The sequence below is a fragment of the Excalfactoria chinensis genome, chromosome 4 (assembly GCF_039878825.1).
Source record: "Excalfactoria chinensis isolate bCotChi1 chromosome 4, bCotChi1.hap2, whole genome shotgun sequence".
In the NCBI taxonomy this organism is placed as follows: domain Eukaryota; kingdom Metazoa; phylum Chordata; class Aves; order Galliformes; family Phasianidae; genus Excalfactoria; species Excalfactoria chinensis.
The window spans coordinates 13,786,965-13,808,149 of record NC_092828.1 but is presented as its reverse complement, the minus strand read 5'-3'; the positions used below and the strand labels follow the sequence as shown (position 1 = coordinate 13,808,149).

General features: G+C 42.7%; 1 protein-coding gene across 1 annotated transcript in view; it reads right to left on the bottom strand.

Moving 5' to 3' along the window:
* Positions 1-2,529, bottom strand: part of C1QTNF7 (C1q and TNF related 7) — a 44,303-nt gene extending 41,774 nt beyond the window's left edge. The window contains exon 1 of the mRNA XM_072336101.1: positions 2,064-2,529. The gene's annotated coding sequence lies outside the window, so the exon portion shown is untranslated. The remainder of the gene's footprint in view (positions 1-2,063) is intronic.
* Between the last annotated feature and the right edge of the window lie 18,656 nt (positions 2,530-21,185).

Below are 21,185 nucleotides of genomic sequence, written 5' to 3'. Positions count from 1 at the left end.
CAGTTAAAAGTGGGGTCTGACCTTTCTTGTATCTGTGATAAGTAACCTGCAGGAATCAGAAGGTGAGATCTGAGGTTACGTTTTCTGCTTCTTATCATCTGCAGTGTGTCTCTTTGGGAACATGGATTTTATTTCATCGTTCAGTGACAGTATGTGTAATGTTGCTGTAGCAGTGGTGTAAGGACCTTGAACATTAGGCTTTCCAGCACATGTGACATACCCGTGAGTGGACATACCACAGAGAATTAAGGATATGTCAGCTCCATCACACTGAAAGGGACACTCAAGCCAGCCCTCAGGACACCATTCCTATGTGGATTTTTGTCTACCTTCTCACCTTGCAACCATATATAATCACAACAGCGAAATGTAGAGATGACAGTGGAAATGAAATAATATGCATACCAGGTTAAGAAATAATATGAATTCCAGGATAAGGAATAGATAGCCATGGAGGAAGGGGAATGAACTTCCTTTGCCCTCAGCTGTATAGTCTTTGCCCCTCTGATCTCTGTTGGACATACCTCCAGTCCTGCCTTTCCACAGCTCAGAAAGGATGGTGATGGTAGGGTTCCCACTTGGCCCAAAATTTAACTCAGGAGTTCTCAGAGGAAAATAGGCTCTCAGAATTTTCCCTCTTTCCAGTGCGCCAGGCGTATCAGCTCCTCTGCATCCAATTTTGCTTTTCCACGCCATTTCCCCTGCCCTTTCCACTCCATGTTTCTCTGCTCTTCAATAGATTCCATAGGTGGAGTGTCCATATGTGTCCATGCAGACACAGCTGCAGACTGGGCTGTATGGGAGCTCAGTGGGGTAGCCCTGCATTTCCACCTACTCTGAAAGGAAAACCCCACTCCAGTAGCACAGCTGAAACTATCTAACTCAGTGAGAACAGAGAGCAGGGGATTGCAGGAAGAAGGGGGGTTTGTTTCTTTAACTCACTACGCACTGTGGTTGTGTGATTTCTGAAGCATGTTGCTGTTACTCCATTCACCAAAGAGCTGGTCATAGCAAATTACCTTAGCTTGCACAGCTCTAATGGCTGTGTAATGCTGTGCTCACACCCATATTTTCCTAAAACTTCAGCAGCCTGAAAATCTTCATCATTTCCTTGAAAGTGAGTGGGTTAGAGAAACTAGCCACCATTGTGAGTATCATGTTTTGGGCAGCTCTGGCATGCAAGCAAGCGTTGCCTCACTTTCATCTGAATAATGGTAACCAGAGACCCAGGGGAAAAGAGAGAGCAAGAAACTGCTTATCCACTTACACTCTCACCTACTCAGACCATGGTTGTGTTCAATCACTTACACTCTATTTAACAACACCCACTCTCTCCCCTGTATGTAGGATATAGCCTCAAAGCATGCTGCCAGTAGCAGTGGAAACACAAAAAGTTAAATGACCTTGGGAAGGAAAACCACAACAGAACAAACGTCCCACCAGAATAACAAATGGATTTTTTCTTGGGGTGGGCTTAATAAATTAAAATCAAGAGATTAACTTTGCAAAAGCAGAACCCTGAAGCAAAATGATTTACTCGGTATTTACAGATCTCTTTTTTGCAAAACAAATTTCTATGAAACCATAGCAACAAAGGTTCAAGTGAATACTTGGAATGATGCTGGAACCATTCACGAGGGAAAAAGCCTATAATCTCTATTTTGGGTTGATGGAATGCAAGATTAAAGCTAAACAGAAATAAATATTTCAAAAGATCTTAAGCAGTTACATCACCCTAAGCCTTGTGAAAGGTGGACGCTTATAAAGATATCTTATTTTACCAGAAAATTGTCCTTGACTTTTAAAAACTCTGTCTGGTAATTTCTGACAGGAAGGTTATTTGCATACATGTCAAAGTCTTTCGTTCTTTCAAGATACGTAACAGAAGGACCACTGCAACGGATTTTTAATGGGATGCAGCAATTTTGTATTAAGAATAATATTTTATTTTAATATTTTTTAATATTTTAATGCAGCAAAAACCTGCATTTTTTTTCCTGAAAGTTATTTTCCCTTCTTTGAAAGGAAGTCAGAATAAGAAAACAGAATCTGTTGCAACTTACCTTTACATTCGAGTAGATGACAACTATCTTTTCCAGGAAAAGCAACACCTTTCTTTTGGGTCGTGCCGTAAGAGCTGTAAATTGAAGCCAACAGGTAATTGTTGGTATTTCCAGATCCGTTAAAGCCAATTTGAACGCCTCGATGACAGACAATGTACTTCACGAAAACTTATTTGAAGCTTGATGCTCTTGTATTGAGCTTTGTAACTGCCTGTCTCAGCTAAATAAGCTCCCACTCCTTTCCTCGGACACTTGCCAACTTCTCTAATTTAAAGCAACTGTCTGCTCGCTATAAAACTCCTGCTGGAAGGAGCTCAATGTATACTGCGGAGCAACGAGCAAGCGTGTGCTCTGGACTGAAGAGGTGGGACAGATTCCTAGCTGGACATGGAGCACAGCCTCCCCGAGGTAATGTTATATCATCTTTGGAAAGCATTATCAGCTAAGTCGTCCCCTCGGTAAAGACACAAAGAGGAAAAAAATCATACTCCTTCTGGCATGTCATCCCCTCAGCGTGGGATTTGGGAGGAGCACCATCTGCCTCAAAGTGAAGGAAGAAGCAACAGCCTCAAATGCACCGAGTGCTCAGAGCTGCCAAAAGAGCCTGCTCCCCAGATCCGAAGGGAGGCTCCCCATACTTTCTGAGGCAGGAGTCCTTGCTCTGAGGCTTTGGGGATAGGTCCAGTGACTTTCTCCTGGGTTTCTTCTGCTGCTGCTGCTGCAATGCAGGGTGATCCTCTCTCAGAGGTGGAACTGATATCCTAAATGTGTCCCTCATGACTTTAGAGATTTTCAAAAGAAAGTCATGGCAGCTATCCTATCTTCTGAGACACCACCAAGCTTTAAATAATAGAGGCATGACTTCCAAAGGCATCGACGCACTGGAGATGACTGTTCTGCTTTGCTCACATTAAGATAGTGGAGCACGTGAAATATCACTCAAGCAGAAGAGCTGTTTAAGCTCATATGAAAGGCGAATAATTCCTCCTTGTTGTGAGGAATTTATTTCAACCAGCCACAGCTGACCCACATGATGTGCATTTATAACTTGATAAAGTCCCCGCTTTACAAATATGAGTTCTCTGCAGAACAGCTAAATTTAAGCGAACAAAAAGTCATGAATATGTGGGCCTAAACTATAATACATTGTGATTTGGGAAATTTCAGTTTCTGAGCACCCAAATTCCATGTTAGTACAATAGCGTACTTCTGTAGATGCGTATGCTCGGTACTGTCTTGAAATGAGGATCCTGAATAACCAGCCGGAATACTGAGCACTTTTGGAAGTCTACGTAACAGATCTGTTCATGTTAACATGGCATAAGGATTACTGCTGCCATTAGCAAGTGACTTGTGCTTTGTCAGACATATTTTCTTGCAAAATTAACATATGCTAAGATGGGCTCATTAGACTGAATTAGACTGAATCTTTCAAGTGTTTGATACACCTGAAAGAGGAAATCAATCTTACACGGCAAAACCAGCTGAAGTCAAAATGCAACCTGTTCATTCAAATTTTCTAATTCACATGACATTGAAATACGAGGGCTGCTGTAAAAGTAATGCCTCCTATTTTATTATATTGGCCTATGACATCAGAGGCAAATGTTGGTGGAATGGCAATAGAAGCTGAACCTTCCCACCAACATTCTGTTACATTTTATTGCCACGCAGCAGACGGCAGCAGAGGGGCGTTCTGAGAAAATGGCTCCTGACATGGAAGTGTGGATGAAGCAGGTCACTGAATTCCTCCAAGTGGAAAACAATAAACGCCCCCCTTGACATTCATTGATGCTTGCTGAATGTTTATGGAGGCTGAATAGTGGATGTGAGCTCAGTGAGGCAGTGGGTGGTGCATTTCAGCAGTGGTGACAATTACAACAGACCACCTCCACTGGCACGAATTTTTACAAGTGCAGCATTCAGGCTCTTGTTCATCTCGAGCAAAAATGCAGAGCTAATGGTGGTGACAGTGTTAAAAAATAGTGTTTGTAGTTGAGAATTTGCTCTATCAAATAGTGTTATTGCGATCTGCGTATCTGTTGTAGTTCTCATGGAAATAAATAGGAGGCATTAGCTTTGTAGCAACCTATGTATTAAATATTTCAATTTTTTAAGTAAGAATTAAAAACAGGATCCTGTGCATTCAATCAATATAGACAAAATATTGCTGCCAATGATGAGAGTAAGGATTTCAGGAAAGCTATTTGTTTCGATGGAGTACAAACTAATGATCTGCTGGTGAACTTTGTTGCAGACAAAAGTGTAGTGAAATACTAATTCTGTCCTTATCATATCACTTCAATGTAGAAGCTCAGTGGTTTTGGTGTCTTAATTTTCATTTTGTGAGCAGGAATTATTTATATCCTTTTAGGCACAGGCAACGCTGTAAACCTGTATTGGCATGCTTATAGTAATTACCTTGAATTCAGAGAACGCTGCCCTCATTCTCATGCCCACTTCTTTCTGCATCAGTCCAGGAAAACACGAGCTGCTGCATCTTATTCCCATTCATTCCTTGGGACCGCAGAGGATATTGTCCCTGTCACAGAGGAAAAAAAAACAAACACAAAAATGTTTATTAGTGACATAGAGAAGACTGTCAGGAATTTATATTGGATTTATCTGTATTTATCTTCTTGTCTTGCTGTTGAACACAAGTTTTCATATAGCCATATACATGTGGACGTTTATTGCACAATAGTTTGCAGTGTCTTGAATACAAAAGAATAGAAATTCATGTGATAGATACATGAGAGAATCATAAGAATCATGAGAAAATGTGCTCCAAGGATTGTAGTCATCAGATCCTTGAGAAATTGTCATTTTTTTTATCCTCCCATGAGAAAAGCAGCTGGGATGTTTTTCTGATGGCTTATTTTAATTCTTTCTCTGACCAAAGTATTTTAAGATTCAGGAGTTCCTAATAAGTATCAAGGACATTTCCAACACGTGTATCTGAGCCAGGAATCAAACAAAACCCTTCTCTTGCAGCAAACCACTAGGCAACTGATTTGCTGGCAGGAAGGAATACAACTTTAAGGCATTAAAAAATGAAGCATCCTTTGATACTGAGATTTAAGATTTTCCTCTGTTATGGATGATTGTATTTACATCCAGATAATATACAATTCAGTTGTCACAATGTTAATATCAACCACTCATCTTGGTACTGAGAGAATGAGAAGGTTCATATAGCACAATGCACTCTAGGAAGTCACAAAGCTGCTAACAGCCAGAAGCCTTACTCTCTCCTCATCTGCAGTGATGTGAATGAACTTCATTCAGGTAAACAGAAATATGCCATTGTCCAGTGCCCTACATGAAAATCAAATGTTACAAGAAAATATGATGCCAAAACACACAAAGTTTTTGCTTTGTTTTTAAGGTATTCTGGTTCATCCAACTGGAGAAGTCCAACAAGTGAATGGCTGCAGGGTGGGATATGACCATGAGAAACAGCACAGCTCTGGTGGCTGCTAGGACCGCACACTTCAGGGAGGCATCTAGGTCCCAGTGGACCTACTTAATCTAGTGGATTAATCTAGTGAATTAACTCCACATGTGTTTTTGTATCTGTATGGAATGCAAACTGCAACTCCAACAGGGCTTCAGATTTTTCAAACGAGTATAATTTATTCTTAGCCTAAATTTGCTAGGAAACACAGTCTAAAGCTCATTTACCCAATGTGATTACCCAACTAAAATCAGCTCTGCACCTCTATTCAATCATTAGTCACCAATGCAAAGCTAACACACGGGATTTAAATCTGCTTGGTGCAGCTTGGAACAGCAGTACTATATGTACTGTTTGAAAATGGAGTGCTAATTGTTGCAAGTGGTGCACCACATTGCATTTCTCACCTTCCAGTGAATCAGATCAACCCAGTGAGGCTTGAAGTCTTACTAGGGTAGAGCACTGCAGCTCCATTTCTTCCACTACTTATCAGCAGTTAAAACTTCAGTTGGAGTCCCACTTCACCTACATACTTCTCCACAAGATGACGAAGGATTTTCTCCTGCTAATTTTCCCCTCCCCTTTCCTTCAATGGCAAACTTTTCCATCAAGAGTCTTATAGGCCAGAGCACTGAATTGCAGAAATGTATTGATGACATAAGACATTGCTGGGAACTCAGTGAGACTGACGAATAGGAAAGGGCTCCTGAAATGTGTAGTGTTGTACACTAACATCAGCAAAAAGCAGTGCTGGCTATACAGCCGTACACTCCAGAGGCATCTCAGCTTCCTCTCCATGAGGCCTCAGCTTATCACTCTTCTTTATTTTGGAAGAGAAAGAGGAAACAGGCCACCAGTTTATCTTCTACTCATATTAGCCAGATGGAATGAAAACATGCTTGGTATTCAAGACAGTGTAATAAGAATAGCTTATATTTATTTTTCTTCTGCCAAGTGAAAGCCCAGCAGCAATGAAAGATAAGCCTGAAAGTAACAGATTCATTTACAATTAGCCCACACAGTGGTTTGGGAGTACTGGGAAACAAAACAGTTCCTCTGAGCACCATTAACAGCTCTCTCTATGCCAAGCAAGAAGTTTGTACCTGCAGGAAAGCCAGCTCTGCTGTCCCTGTGGCGTTGGTGCTTTGGTACCTCCACTTTTATCCACGCTGCTTGTGATGCCACTGTCAGTGCTCTACAAATATGGGTGAATTACCAGCCCCACTGCTGCTCCTCCAACACATTAAACCCTGGGCTTGAACATTTCTATGGAGATGAGGGCTCATTGGTATTGGAGATCATGAACAATAAGAGTGAGGACAGCTGTACTGGAGAACTTAGCAACCTCTGGCTTTATTCTTTTTATTGCCCAGGACAAAAGGGTACATTAGTGAGGTTGTTTCTACAAGCTCCTCATTCAAAACCCCCATGAAGAAGAATGCTACAGACATACACAAAGGACAAAAACTTTTCACTGCATGCACACACCAGTCTTAATTTATACGGCATGAATCTATTCAACCTCACATATGCAAACTACTTATTTTTCCTATCTTCTCTTTCAATCAGACAGGACAGGAAAAGACTTTTATCCTATTCCACACTCCAAAGGGCTATACATGTAGCACTTCAAGTCATAAAGAAAACATCAGCTTGAACTACTTTCAAGTTTCCTTATTTTGTTTGTTCAAAGAGAAAGTTATTCGATTTATTATGCTTCATTTATCTGAAGCAGCCCGCAATGTGCTAGCTGAGTGCTTTGACCTTTTGCATATTCTGTAGCTGATTGGTTCAGCCATCCATCTTCACCACTTGTTGAAACCCTCACTTAGCAAAGAAAGGCCAACAGCCAAGCCTGCGTGAAAAATGTGATGCAAAAGGAATCAATTAGGAACAGGATATATTTCATTGTATTTCCCATAGTATATTGGACATCGAAGAGTATGTAGAATCTGAAAAAGTGCCTGAGGTGCCTGAACTTCATGTCTGATGACAAATTATGACTATATTACAGTTTTAGAAAAATCTTTTTGGGAAGAAAATAATCTTACAAAATCTCTGGTAGAAAGCAGTCAATGTTCCTATTATTTCCCACAGTGATCTAAGCTTTACTAGTTATTCTAGTTCATTTCTGACTATGTTGACAACTTCTCTCATTTAACATAGCTAAGACCAAACTCTGTATTTTCCTTGGTGAGCCATGTCTAATTCAAACTATTTCTTTTGACAATTCCATCCTCACTTTTGTCCAGGATTGTGAAGAAAGGAAATAATGATACAGAGCAAATAAAACTCCCATTTGTTCAGCGGCCCCTGAAATCACAACTTCTCCTCTGCAGAATGACAAAGCTTTAACAGAGGGATGAGGGTTGTCCTGTAGGCAGAGGAGCCTATAGGCTGGTGGCCAAGCAACCTTCCAAACAGCAGGAGATCTGGACTTGAACTTCCTCAGGCTCTGGGAAGTGCTAAGCCTGCATATAAAACTTGCCTGGACAAATGTTATTTATAGAACATTACCACTTGGATATGGAGGGATGCATCTGTACTAATCATGTTTTACGAGGAGTCGGCTTTTAGGACTAAAGGAAATGCAGAGAAGCACCACAGGCCTTTAAAAATGGTTGTTTATGAAAGAGTTTCAAGTACTACTGAGCTTGAAGATAGGTGAAAAGCTCACTGTAAAAGAAATTCAAACACAGAAGTTTATTTTGAACTGTGTGTACATGACAATTTGTGCTGAATGTCTACCAGAAATAATGGCATGTGAATGGCTCATAGTCTAGTTACCTGGTCTCAAATCTTACAGTTATGTTCTAGCAATTATTCCCTGCAGTCAAAGAGAATTGGGTAAGAAAAGACTGTTTACCTCAGACAAGGATAGGAATCATTCTGAATTCACGCAGTGCATAACCAGGAGGGCAAAAACATAACATATAGATTTGCTTTTTCTGATGAGAGTGTTTTCTATGAACACAGTAGCTGAAAATGTCCTCTTCCCTGAAAAGGGCAGTTGTTCTACACAATTCAGAAAGTGTCCCTTCTTCCAACCCACCCCATGTAGCCCTTGATCAGTGTGTTTCTTGTGCAGAAGGGGCAGCAGCAGAGTACAGCGGTGTGTTCATGCAATGAGACAGCCAGACAGTCTTTAGAGCTATTTTCGTAATGCAGTAAATATCAGCCTTGCACATTAGGCACCCTGTGGTTCTCCCTGACTGCAAATACAGCTTGCTTGGGTTTGAAGAGAGCTTTATCTGACATCCTCCTGCAAACGATTCAAGGGTTACTCCAAGATAAAATGGCAACTGCTCAAGAAAACCCAACGCTATATATGAATATACGCATGTATATTCATTTCTGCTGTTCCTTCTCCATCTGCCTGATAGACTGACTTTCCAGCTGCTGAGCTGCTATCGGAGGGTGGCATTTCTTCTTTTAAATGGAAAGAAGATTCTTTTAATTGTTAATTGATACCACCCCCTGGAGCAAAGGGTGGATGAAACACGATTGATTACAGATGGCACCGTTATACAGCAGTGGAACAGGATGTGATGTGCATTAGCAGCAGAATACCTAACTACAAGGGCTCAGCATCAAAAACAATCAATTCAGTTCAGTCTCTTTGGAAAGTCTGGAAAGATCCATGCCATTAAATTTCTGTTCATAAAACTTTATTGTCTATGGATGCTTTTCCAAGTGAGTAGGCTGTTGGCTATACACATTTCCTGACCTGTACGAGTTCTCTGACACTAATGGTAACAAAATATAGCTGACAACTCTCTGAAATGAAACATCTGAATCAAAACAACCAAATCGCTGCTGTCACAATTAGCCTGACTACTTAAAACTACAGAGGTAGCATAACAGCACTGATCAGCACGAGTAATTTATCTTAAAAAGTTGGAGCATATGTATTCATTAGCAGAAAAGCCTTCCTTTCATTTGTTCATACGTGCATCAAAAAGGACAGAAGTTGAAATTAAGGATGTAAAATGACACATGCCTGGAGGAGTGGCCAAATGCATGAGCTCATCTTTTACTGCCCGGCACAGGAGTGACACAGACACCCCAGTTCATGGTGCTTCCAGTGAGCAGGAACAGCTGAAGGCTCTAACAGTAACTGCAGGTTTTCATTGGAGTGCCTCAAGCGGAAGATTACAACATTAGGGTCTGTTTCCACAGTGTCATGAGTCTTAGCATCCCTTTCTGCAGGAGGGATAGAGGCTGCCCAGCCTGGCTCTGGCCAGGATATTGCACCAGAAGAGAAAGGGCTCTGAAAACCCTGCTCCTTCCTAGTCTACTGCTCCCATAACAAAGCTTGTAGCATGCCTGCTGCCCATTGGTGGACTTCATCTGAAGGTCTCACATAGGGTTAAGGATGAGAGAGGCACAAAGCAGACCAAACTGCTATAATGGATCCAGGCAATCAAAAAAATGTTGCTATCAAAATACAGCTTTCTCCACGCTTTAGGGGCCAAGCAGGATTTCCATCAACTCTATGTCTTCTGTGTCTCTGGGGCTCCCTTGGGCTTTTGTGTTGGGATATGGAAGGGACAGTGGAACTGGGGTAGGAGGCAGGGTTCCATGCAGGTTTCCCAGCAGTCCTGCTCAGGCTTCACTGCTTGGAAATGAAGGTACAACATAACAGGAACAACAGCAAAGAATTTGGAAAAGCAGAAAGCAGAAGTTGGAGCAGCAACAAACCCTGGAAAGCTGCAAAGACCATCTCTGTTGCAATCCTGGCCAGTGCTGAGGTGTTCGGCTCGCTCACTGCAGCAGGGATGCGAATGCATAGTCTTAGATGAAGAGACACACGTGTGTGGATGTGGAAGGTCTAAATAGGAAGAATACAGCCTTATGTATGCTTATTTTATGTCCAGTTTGTGGGGTTTTTTTGTGATGTGTGCTTCCTAACCAATTGCTAATTCACTCCATCTATAGAGAGTAAACAGACCAGCACTCTGGGAATCTGTTTTTAATTACAAAGTTATTTCATTTAATGCTGAAAAACGAGCATATCTTTTTCTTTTTCTTTTCTTCTTTCTTTTCCCTGTCCCATGTGACCTGCTTTCTATAGGGCTTCTATTTTAAAAATTTCCAAGTAATTTTCTCTTCTGGTTCCAGAATTTCCCTGATCTCCACCCCTTATATTTCTTGGACAGTACAACTCCACAGTAACTAATTGCACTGTGAATATTTATCCTTGCGTACACCAGAGAGACTGCTCATGTCTATAGTGCTGTTTTTCAAAGTTTCTTGAAGCTTCCTGAGTGACTGCAGCCAAACAGCCTGAGAGGAATAGAGCTGTAGGTCAGAGGTTACATCGTTAGGAATTGATAAGAAATAATAATTGCACTAATGGCCCTTTGCGCCTCTTTGTAGCATATAACAGGGCTCATTAAGGGTTCCTCTACTGGGGCAGAAGTACCTGAGTGGGCTTACATGTATGAGGCTCATCTCTGAGAGACAAAATTGGTTCCCAGATGGCCCCAGAACGTAGACAGCAAGGCCATGGCTCTAATTGTCACTCTTCAGACACTGTCTCTTCATCTAAAAGACTGTCCTTAGTGTAAAGATGGAACACCTGGAAAACTGACCCAATTCTATGAGGTATTTTTGCTATTTTTAAGCAGGTATTTCTCTCTGCTTTCCAAATATCCTTTAAAGAGCCTTCAAAATCACTTCTCCCAAGAATGTCTCAGACATCATCTGTGGGTTATATCTCTGAGAATGTGAAACTCAAGGGTGCCCCCTGGGCCTTGTCCTGCTGGCAGGGAGCGGCCTTTCACAACTCCTGCTGTGTCTGGCAGAAAAAGAGATGTCTGGGTATCAGCAGGAAGATGCAACGAACATTTCAAGCATTTCAAAGCCTGGCTTTTCAATGCAGTTCAAAGTTCTGGGATGTTCCAAATGTGGCCTTACCTTGAGCACTGGATACAGGTTTGGGAATCTCAATATAAGGACATAAAGCGGTTAGAGTGTGTCCAAAGGAGGCCTACAAAGATTTGGAAGGGTCTGGAGGGCGAGATGTCCGAGCAGCGTCTGAAGTCCACTGGTTCTTCCAGCCCAGAGCAGAGGAGCTGAGCAGAGGCCTGATGGCGGCTGCAGCTCGTGCCCGGCAGGCCAGGCCAGCTCTTTTTCTGCCTAGTATTGCCCTCTGCTGGCACTTTTGAGAACACCATCAGCACTCAGTTATTAGTGCCAAGGCCTCCTCTGGACACACTCTAACCGCTTTATGTCCTTGTATTGAGACCAATCTCGGATCTGAGCCCAGCTTTGTGCTAGCACAGAGGGGGGACCTGAGCAAAGCCAGCCCAGCATTTCTAAGCCTGATGTTCCTGAAGGCACCTTCTCAGCTTCCAGGCTTTTGGAAATGCCTTGGATCAGAGTGAGAAAAGCACGTCATGGTGCTTTTCTGGTGGGAGTCTTCAAGCAAAAGAACTGAAGGAAGCATGCTGGTGTGAGTAGATGGAAGATATGCAGCCTGCAGGAGATGTGCAGAGAAAAAGGCCCGAGGAGCTTACAAATGCCTGCAAGGATCAAGAGGCATCTGCTGGCTGGAGAGGGAAGCAAGGTAAAGCTGCAGAGGGAAGAAAAGAGAGATCTTAAAGGGGATTTAATGTGCATGTGAAACAGATCTGAATCTTTATGCTACATCCTCTCCTGTGGAGGAGAAAAGCAGAAAATACATCTGTCCATATTCCTTGAAGTTTTAAACTAGTTGGGGAATAAATTCCTGATTATGGAGATGGATATGCCAACAGCATGACCTTCAAATAACAGAGATAAGCTGAAGGGTTAGTTAGGTTCAGGGTTTGGATCAGGGAAACTTTATACAGCATGGTCTTCGAAAACAGGGGAGGAAGAAAGCAGGTCATCGGTCTGCTTTCAAAGCCTTGGTGCTCAAAGAAGTACATTCTTCTCTAATTTTGTTAACATCTCCAATTTATCATTTGGAGAGCTGAGATTTTAATCCCCCTGGTATTTTCAGCAGCAGCTAAGTGGCACATCTCTATCTTGCCGGTGAAGGCTAAGATGTAATTTGGCTTGTCATTTCACTCTAAGAATGGTCTTAGTGTATCACAGAGCTCTCTATTTCTGGATATGCAGTTATGTGAATTCAGTAGCTGATCAAGGTCCCTGACAGCACCTGGAAGTCTCCTGAGTAGGATCAAATGCTCATTTTACTTCAGTAATATCAAGCTCACAGTGCTCTGTTGCAGTTTCTTCTTACGAAAATTTAAATCAGTAACATGATACAGAAACTTCAATAAGAAACTTATTTGTGAAAGTGGAATGTTAGATTGCTATGAAAGAGCATCAGAAGCAAGAAATTCCACTGGTACAGTCCAGCTGCTCCCTTACTCATCCCCCCAGGACACTTTGGTGCAGTTCTGTTGTGGAATGGTTGATGCTGTGACCTACCACCCACAAGACTTACCCCCATGACCTCCTATCCAGTAGAGATCCCCAGGATGATGAGGAGGAAGAAGGGCTGGACACACACAACTTGGCCTCTGTCTAGTGCAAATCTGGGTATGCAGTATAACTACAGTTCATCTTACATAATGTGACCCACTATATTGCTGAGAGGTCTTTAGGACAACGTGGAGATGTAGGCAACGTGATCTCCAGCTCAACAGCTCATTTAAAAGGGATGATATATCACTGAGACTCAAATTATTGAGGTGTTTGGCTGGCAAGGAGGGCTTGTGAAAGCCCCGCTGTCATGCCACAGTAAAGAGAAGGAACTCAAAGCATAACCAAAATTCAGATAAACTGTTACGAGATTCACAAGTTTTGAAGGGTACATCAGAGAAAGCAAGGGAGATGATAGTTTTCAGACTGGATTTAGAATATTCATGCCAGCACGGAAAATAAAACAGATGTGGAACTACTGCATGTGCCTTATTTGTGACAATGGTGAAAAAAAAAAAATTGTTAGAATACAGCTATTTTAACATTTAGCATTAAAAAAGTGATAGATTAATTATTAACACATATAAAAGTCATTCAGTTAGAAGGCACAGAAGATATATCCCAGGCACATCCTACGTGACAACTCTGAAGGACTTTTTAATTACAGTGAAAGTAATGTTCAAATACCTCTAATTTCTGCAGCTGACAGGCTATTTTATCTTCAAAACAAGTAAAGCAAAACTAGACCAGTGATGTGCACAGAAGAGCGCTCCAATTTTGCAACAGCCTGCTCTGGCTGGCGTGCATGCAGGCATGCTGCATCTGCAGGGCTCAATGCAGCTCGGAGCCTTGGAACACTTAAATATGTTGTTTTTATTGCATAACGTATTTTGGTTTACCCTTTGAAATGCAGTGATAAGACAGACCTCTGTCAAAATAATATGTCTAATTTTTAGCATTATAGACCTGTACTGCATGTTCCATTTTTGCATCAAGGGTTTATTGTAACAGCTTCGGTCGGACATGCCTGGAATATATGATCAAACTGTCTGCAGCACCAATTGAAATTTATTTCGCGTCATTCTTTTCTCTCTCCCTCTCTTTCTCTCTTACTCATCTGATCATTTGAAAAGCTCTCATTTGCACATTTAAAAGTAATTTCTGGGTTGTTGGTTTTTTTTTATCCTTGTCTACGAGTTCCAGAGAACAGATCTGATTATTGCTACTTGCATTTGATGTAGGCTATAACGACAGCACTTCCAAACATTCAAAATTCATGAATCCAGCTATTCCCAACCCTAAGTGATAAAATGTTAAATACAATAAATGTGAGAGTCTTCCTTTGCCTTCAGGCTTCTGAGTCTTTCAGATCAGCCCATATTTTCAGGCTTTTCTTTGTGGCTATGAGTTAAAGGCTTTCTATCACCCAGCCCAATTTGCCCTCACGTTTTCAAGCACAAATGTGCGTGGCAAATAGCAGGCACACAGAAACTTGCAGAGAATTCTTGTGAGCTGCCCAGAATCTCCAAGTGGCCCAGGAAAATAACCCTGTAAAACTACCATTAAATAACACCAGATTATAAACTGTATGAAAATCCTCACATCCCAAAGCCAAACACACTAAACTCATTGTTGGAGCGGAGAAAATGTTGGCATCCTTACTGAAAAGCAGCTTTGCTGCACTGAAGAAAGAAGAGAAAGAAGGGGGAAAAAAAAGGAAACTCGTTTCCTTGCTGGATTCTTTCGTGCTTGTTGGAAAGTGATGTGAGGTTGTGCCTTGCAGGTGTTACAGCTAAAGGTTCAGTAAATTAAACAAACTATCAGGTTAAAGCAAATTCATTCGGTATAAACAGGAACTGCAGAGGTTTGTGTTTCTGTTTCCCGAACCCAGAATGGAAGCATAAAAAAAAAAAACCAACTCTCTCAGAAACCGCAAATAGAAGCACAAAATATTCTCGCATGAAACCTTGGAAATGCTGCATCCCATGGAAAGATGTGAGCACAGTGCAAGGTGGAAGAACAGGGCAGGGGGAGGGACAACATCCCCCCACATATTCTTGCTGCTCCAAGCTGATTTTTAATATCAACATAATTTATGGGCACCAAGAATGAGTTTTAAAACAGGCAGACTGTCGAATCCTGAGATATTTCCACCCACTCTGTTTTCACTGCTTAAATCAAAGGCTGCCTTTGCTTAGCGGCAGTGTTATAGCAACATCTAGGAGTTCAGATCAGTGACTGAGTTAATCGTCTTTGAGCTGGCCTCCTGGCAAAACAGAAAGGGTAAAATCCTCTGGAATGGAAAGATCCCGTGCCGTGGAGCTGGCCTGACAGGCACCATCCAGAACTGCAGCACGGCTGGATGCAGCAGTCTCCCAACCCAAAACCTGAGCACCTGCAGATTGATCAGTAAAGTTATGCCAGCTATTATAATCTGCAGATAAAAGAAAATCTATGGGTGAAGCGTCTACGTAGAGCACAGAACAAGGAAAGGAGCACCCTTTGCAAAACATTAACCGATTGCCTGGGTTTGTAACTGGTCAGTCTGACAGCTGACTCTTCTCTGGGAGGGTCAAAGCAGAGTCAAGTTTTTGTGCAGCAGGTGAAGTTATGACATAGGCTGCTTCCCTCTTCTTCCCCATACAGAAGCAGCTGTAAAAACATGAGAGTGTTTGAGAGAAGGGAGAGTGAATGGTGATGAAGGTCAGCACTGCTGCAGGAATGAGGCTTTTGAGAAGGCTGTTGCAGGGAATATTTCTGTACTGTTGCATATACCCGTGCTTCCACATTTTGACAGTACAAAGAGGTAATGGCTTTAAGTTTCACCAGGGGAGGTTCTGGTTGGATATTAAGAAAAAATTCTTATCAGAAAGAGTGATAAAGCATCGGCACAGGCTGCCCAGGGAGGTGGTGGAGTTACTGTTCCTGGAGGCGTCCAGGAAGCAGGGAGATGCAGCACTGTGGTTAGTGGGCATGGTGGGAACGGGCCGATGGTTGGAGTATGTGATCTTAGTAGTCTTTTTCAACCTAAATGATTCTATGATGCTATGATTTTCCTCCCATCATTCCCTGACTTTGCACCTCCTCCAGTTCACTGAGCATCCTCCAAAGCACAAACCAAGGAGCCATCTTTCCTTGCCTGTTTTATAGCCTCCATTTCTACTTCCACTGAAAACCATGAAAGATTGGACATGGAGGAGAATGGGCCTCTCTAAGAGCATGAGGATGGCATACAACACAAGAAAACATATAAAGTAGCGGTCTCTTTTAATTCAGTCATCATAAATGGAGAAGGGCGGCTCTAATAAAACTTTCCTACAGAGCTTATAACCACAAGATATCACTGACAGCAAGACTACTGACCTCTTCAGCTAAGCACATTCCTCCTGTTAGCAAATAGGAGAGCGAAAGTTTATATCTGTGTGCACCAAACACCATTCTGCTGGCCCTGGCATAGCTGCCACTGGCTCCTGGAGCATCGCATCCTGGCTGCATGTTTCTCAACACCCAGTGCAATGCCTGCTGGCTCTGATACACTCCCAGCACAGAGGAAACATTTGCTGACAAATCCATATTCCTTCGAATAGAGTAATTGCTGTGGCATATCAGTAACTTAGCCCAAAGACAACTTTCAGTATTCTACAAGATGTGTATTTCTAGATGAACCCAGTATTAAAGCCTTCTGTAAAACAGGAAGAGTAACAAAATACAGGAGAGACAACAGAAATGAGCTTAGACTTCTGACATATCTGTGAAATGCTTAAAAATAAATTAATTAATTAATTAAAAAGGGCAAGAAAGTATTTTGTTTGCAAGGGCAAGTAAGCCAGGAACTGTAAGATGTATTGCATGATGAACTGTGACAGTTAGGATATTTGTAGAACTCGTACTTGTGCTGTAACTACATTAATTAGGATAACTGTATGATGTGAGCGGGGCTCTCGGGGTTTAACCTAATCAGTGAGATATGACCTTTCTCTATAATGCTCAGAAATTAGCAATGCATCGTTTCTTCTTTTAAGATCTGCAGTATCTTTAGCTCTGCCCGATGTTTATGAAAGCAATTGCAACTGTGCAAAATAAGCAAAAGGGATGGAAACACTGATCAGATCAGAACTGCAGTGGAATCACTTGGCTCCGAGGCTGCAGGCAGCGACGTCAGTACAGCTGCAAAGGAGGGGAGCTTCTTTTTTTTTCATCTCCTTCCTAAAACCTAACAACTTCTCAGAGCTGCTAGCACAACTTCCCAATAAGCTTGCTCATTAGGGCAGTGCTCTGGTGCCCAAAGTGATGCACAGAGCAAAAGGCAGAGGCTACCATTCTGGGGTTCCCAACGAATGACACTGTCACTTAAGGGTATGGAGATGTGGCCTAACTTACTAAAGCAAACCAAAGGGATTTGGATTTTCTCAATGCAGAAGTTTTCCTCAGCTGGAGATTGCAGGCTTTTGGAACCAGGCGATATCAGTGACCGACAATTCACAATAGAAAGGATTTCTCTTCTCTTTTAGAAGGCTCTCTATATTTCTATCCAGAGGCTAAAGTAACAGAAGAGAAACACTGCAAACAGCATGAGAGGGAAAAGACAACTCTGGGAAAATGCTCGAACAGATTTTCCTCACCACAAATCCACTTTTGTCTGCCCTTCTGCTTTCACACCCAGTTACCTGCGTTCAGATGCGGGTGATAACTGAAGGTGTAAAATGGCTTCCTCCGTGAAGGGCCTTCCCTGCTGCAGTGTACCAACGCTGAGGGGTGGCATTCCAGAAGGTCACTTCATAGAGTCATAGAATCACAGAGTCACAGAATGGTTGGGGTTGGGAGGGACCTTCAAGCCCATTCAGTTCCACACCCCTTCCATGGACAGGGCTGTCACCCCCCAGCTCAGGCTACCCAGTGCCCACACAACCTGGCCTTGAACACCTGCAAGGATGAGGCATCCACAGCTTCTCTGGGCAGCCTGTTCCAGTGTCTTGCCACCCTCTGAGTAAGTGATTTCATCTTAATGTCTGATCCGTGTCTCCTCTCTTTTAGTTTAAAGCCATTTCTACTTGTCCTACCACTATCAGACTGATGATATGACTAAAAACCATAGAGTGGCTGGGTTTTGGGAGCCAGCAAATGCCTGAGGGCTGCCTCCATGGGGAAGGGATGGGTAAAAAGTGCCTGCTCTGAGAACTGTGCCAGTAGCTGCAGCTTGGCTGAATTGTGTTTGCAAGCATCGATTTCCTTTACTCTAATACCTGTCTTGGGGGCAAAGTCAAATCTTTCCTCTCTGGTTTTGATCTTGGCACCTCAAGATGCTTTTCTGGAGGTGGGAAATGGGAGCAGAGGCAGGGAGGGATGCTGGCCCAGGAGCTGGGGAATCCAGCTTTTCCCCTGTGTTTATGCTCTGCAACTCCGTACCACTTTCCTGCCTGTGTCTGTTTCTGCCTCTATAAAATGTCTTTATGCAAGAAATGCAATGCAAAAAGAGTGCTTCATTTTGATCCATATAAAACCACAGAACCCGTATTTTGCTGGAAATGGTGACATCTCATTCCACTGATAACACAAGTCGTCCATCTTGGCCCATCTATTTTCAGTTTTAACATTTCCTCAGGCCCTGATTTCATTCAAGGATCTTTTTATCTAAACAACAAATTATACATAAAGGCTGAAAATCTGCCAGCAAAAGATGAAAACCTTGCTGACAGATCTGTAAATCGGGCCAAAACATCCTGCCTACCACAGCCATCATTAAAAGCAGTATCAGATACGGGCAGCTAATGGAGCAGGGAGGAATAGGGCTGTTTCTCTGTCCACCAGGAGATGGCAGTGAGTATGCTGAGTATGGTGGGTTTTTTTATCCCCTTTATTTCACTTGTACATACTCCCTGAAAGATAACGGGTCCTTTGAGGACAACCGAGCCATAATGCTTTCGTTTCTGTTTAATTTTCCTTTTCCATCGCTCATATTTATAACCTCCCCATAACTCCTTCCTCTGCATAGTATCTCCTTCACCCAACATCTACCATTTACTTTCTTGATATGTGTGGCTAAACCCTACAGATTGGCGTAAAACAGCATTGCAGAAATGCTGTTTTCCCCAGAAACAGTTGGGGAAGGAAAAGCAGCGCGCATGGCTCACGTGGGAGCTGGCAGGCACTATGTGTGCAGGCACGAGCTGGCTGACTTTCTGACCATTTCCTCCACAAAGAGAAATACACCCCTGTTTCAAAATGGGGTTGACATTTAGGATCTAGATTTCACTTCCGATGTTCTCTGCTGGCCAGAAGACATCAGGAGACACGTTTCCTTGTCTGTATGAAGCTCACGTGCCTTTGGGCCATATAACTCACTGTGCTGCAAGCCTCCACCAAAGGACTCTGACATTTTCTGCAGTAATGCCTTCCATCAGAGGGCTTCCCAAAAGGGTACATTAACATACGAAGCCCCATAGATTTTGGGAGGGTAGAGGGAGACAGTTGCTCAAAGACAGATAGATTTCCAGACCCCAATCACTGTCTGTGCAGGCTGCTGGCAGCCCTCGAGGGGCAGCGTCCTTATTTCCCCCTTCCCTTCCTATTTTCCAGTGGACCCTCAGGGGTTTGTTTGGTGCCTTCAGCACTTGGAGGTGACAGGGCAGATGGGGCTGCTCCATGAATTGCAAATAGCCAGAGATTCAAACACCACAGCTGAAAAGGTTTACTTTGCCGTTTTGCTTTATTTATTTCATTTCATTTCTTTCTCCCAGCAGTGCCATAAATTGTTTCCATGTTCCCATTTCACACAGTGCTCTGAGAACTTTCTCAGGGACACCTGAAATGCCCCAGTTTTTCATTGCTCCTATCAAAACATTTTTCTAAATAATTACAGAGTGTTAAAAATGGATTGCTGTACCCAGGGGAATTTGCTCTTTGTTTGCCAGGAACAAATAGGCCAAGAGAATGAGTGCTCAGCATCACGAGTGGTGTTTGAAGGAAAGAGCAAAGTCAAAAGCATGTAGGCACCACCAGAGATGCTCTGCTTTCAATTTTTATTACACGCAGTCAAGGTTGCATAAGAAACGTCTGCATGTTGTGCTCCTTGAGCTGGGAGCAAGGAGGAATCTCCTCCTCTGGGAGTGATGCATGTGATTCTTTTGACTCGGAGGAATTTATATGTAGATATATATTTATGTATTTATATATATCTGTAAGTGACCTCTTCAAAACTATTTCTTTGCATCTTAAGATGACGCTTCTAAGCTGGTGCTGGGTTTTGATTACATCAGTCACCTTCATAGCAGTTTGCACTTCAATAACATTACCGTGCTTCCTCTGAGGATCCCTGAGCCCTGAGCAAACACAAACCTAGAAATGCTCAAAGCATCCTGCTGCCATCAGTATCTCTGCAAATTGCTTTTCACTTTTAGGGCATCCTTCCTGAGATACGTGTGCCTGAAATATCTATTCCTGTAGCAGTAAGAGGGGAGGTGGGCTCAGCACACCTTGTTGGCCTAAAACCATGCACCCCTCTGCACCCTTTATGCCCCCGTGGAAGATCCAGCACATGCCGACTACCTGCGTGGCCAGTGGGCTGGTGTGCAACCCTTTGGGGATGGTATCCTCCAGCCCTCCACCCATGCTTGTATTTCTTTCATTAATTCTTTCTGAATGCCTGATATTCACATTAAGGGGCTTCTGAAACCTCTGTGTACACATTAATCAATATGTAGCATGCATGTTTACACACACTGAGACACTAGGGATGACTGCTTTTTACCATTTCCATCCTTCTCCCCCTTGCTAATCTGTCTGGTTGTTACTTCCACTTGCTGTGTCTTGCCTTAAATTAAACTGTAAGCCCTTCCTTGTGGGAGATGCCTTTTGTTGTGGGCTGTCAGGAGGGGTTTTGCAGAGAATCCGGAGCGCCAGGCAGGGCTCTCCAGGCACCACTGAAATAATAATGAAGTAGTTTCACCAAGGTGGGACTGGAAAGCAGCGCCGGCTGGGTCTGAATTCTGCTTGTCCCTGAAAATTGCGTAGGTAATAAGATAGCTGCTTTAAAATTGCTTGGGGTATCCCACAGGATTCTGTTCTGACTCTGATTTCCATTCCCAGCACATGTGCTGCCATTTGGCCAGCACCATCCACCCGTGCGAGCTAATTTAAGGTTGCTAAACAGAAGACACAGAACATACATCTTTTATATTTGATCTCGACACTGGTAAGTTCTCTGACTGATGGTTAATCTTAACTTGTAATAGGATTTGTCCACACTCCCC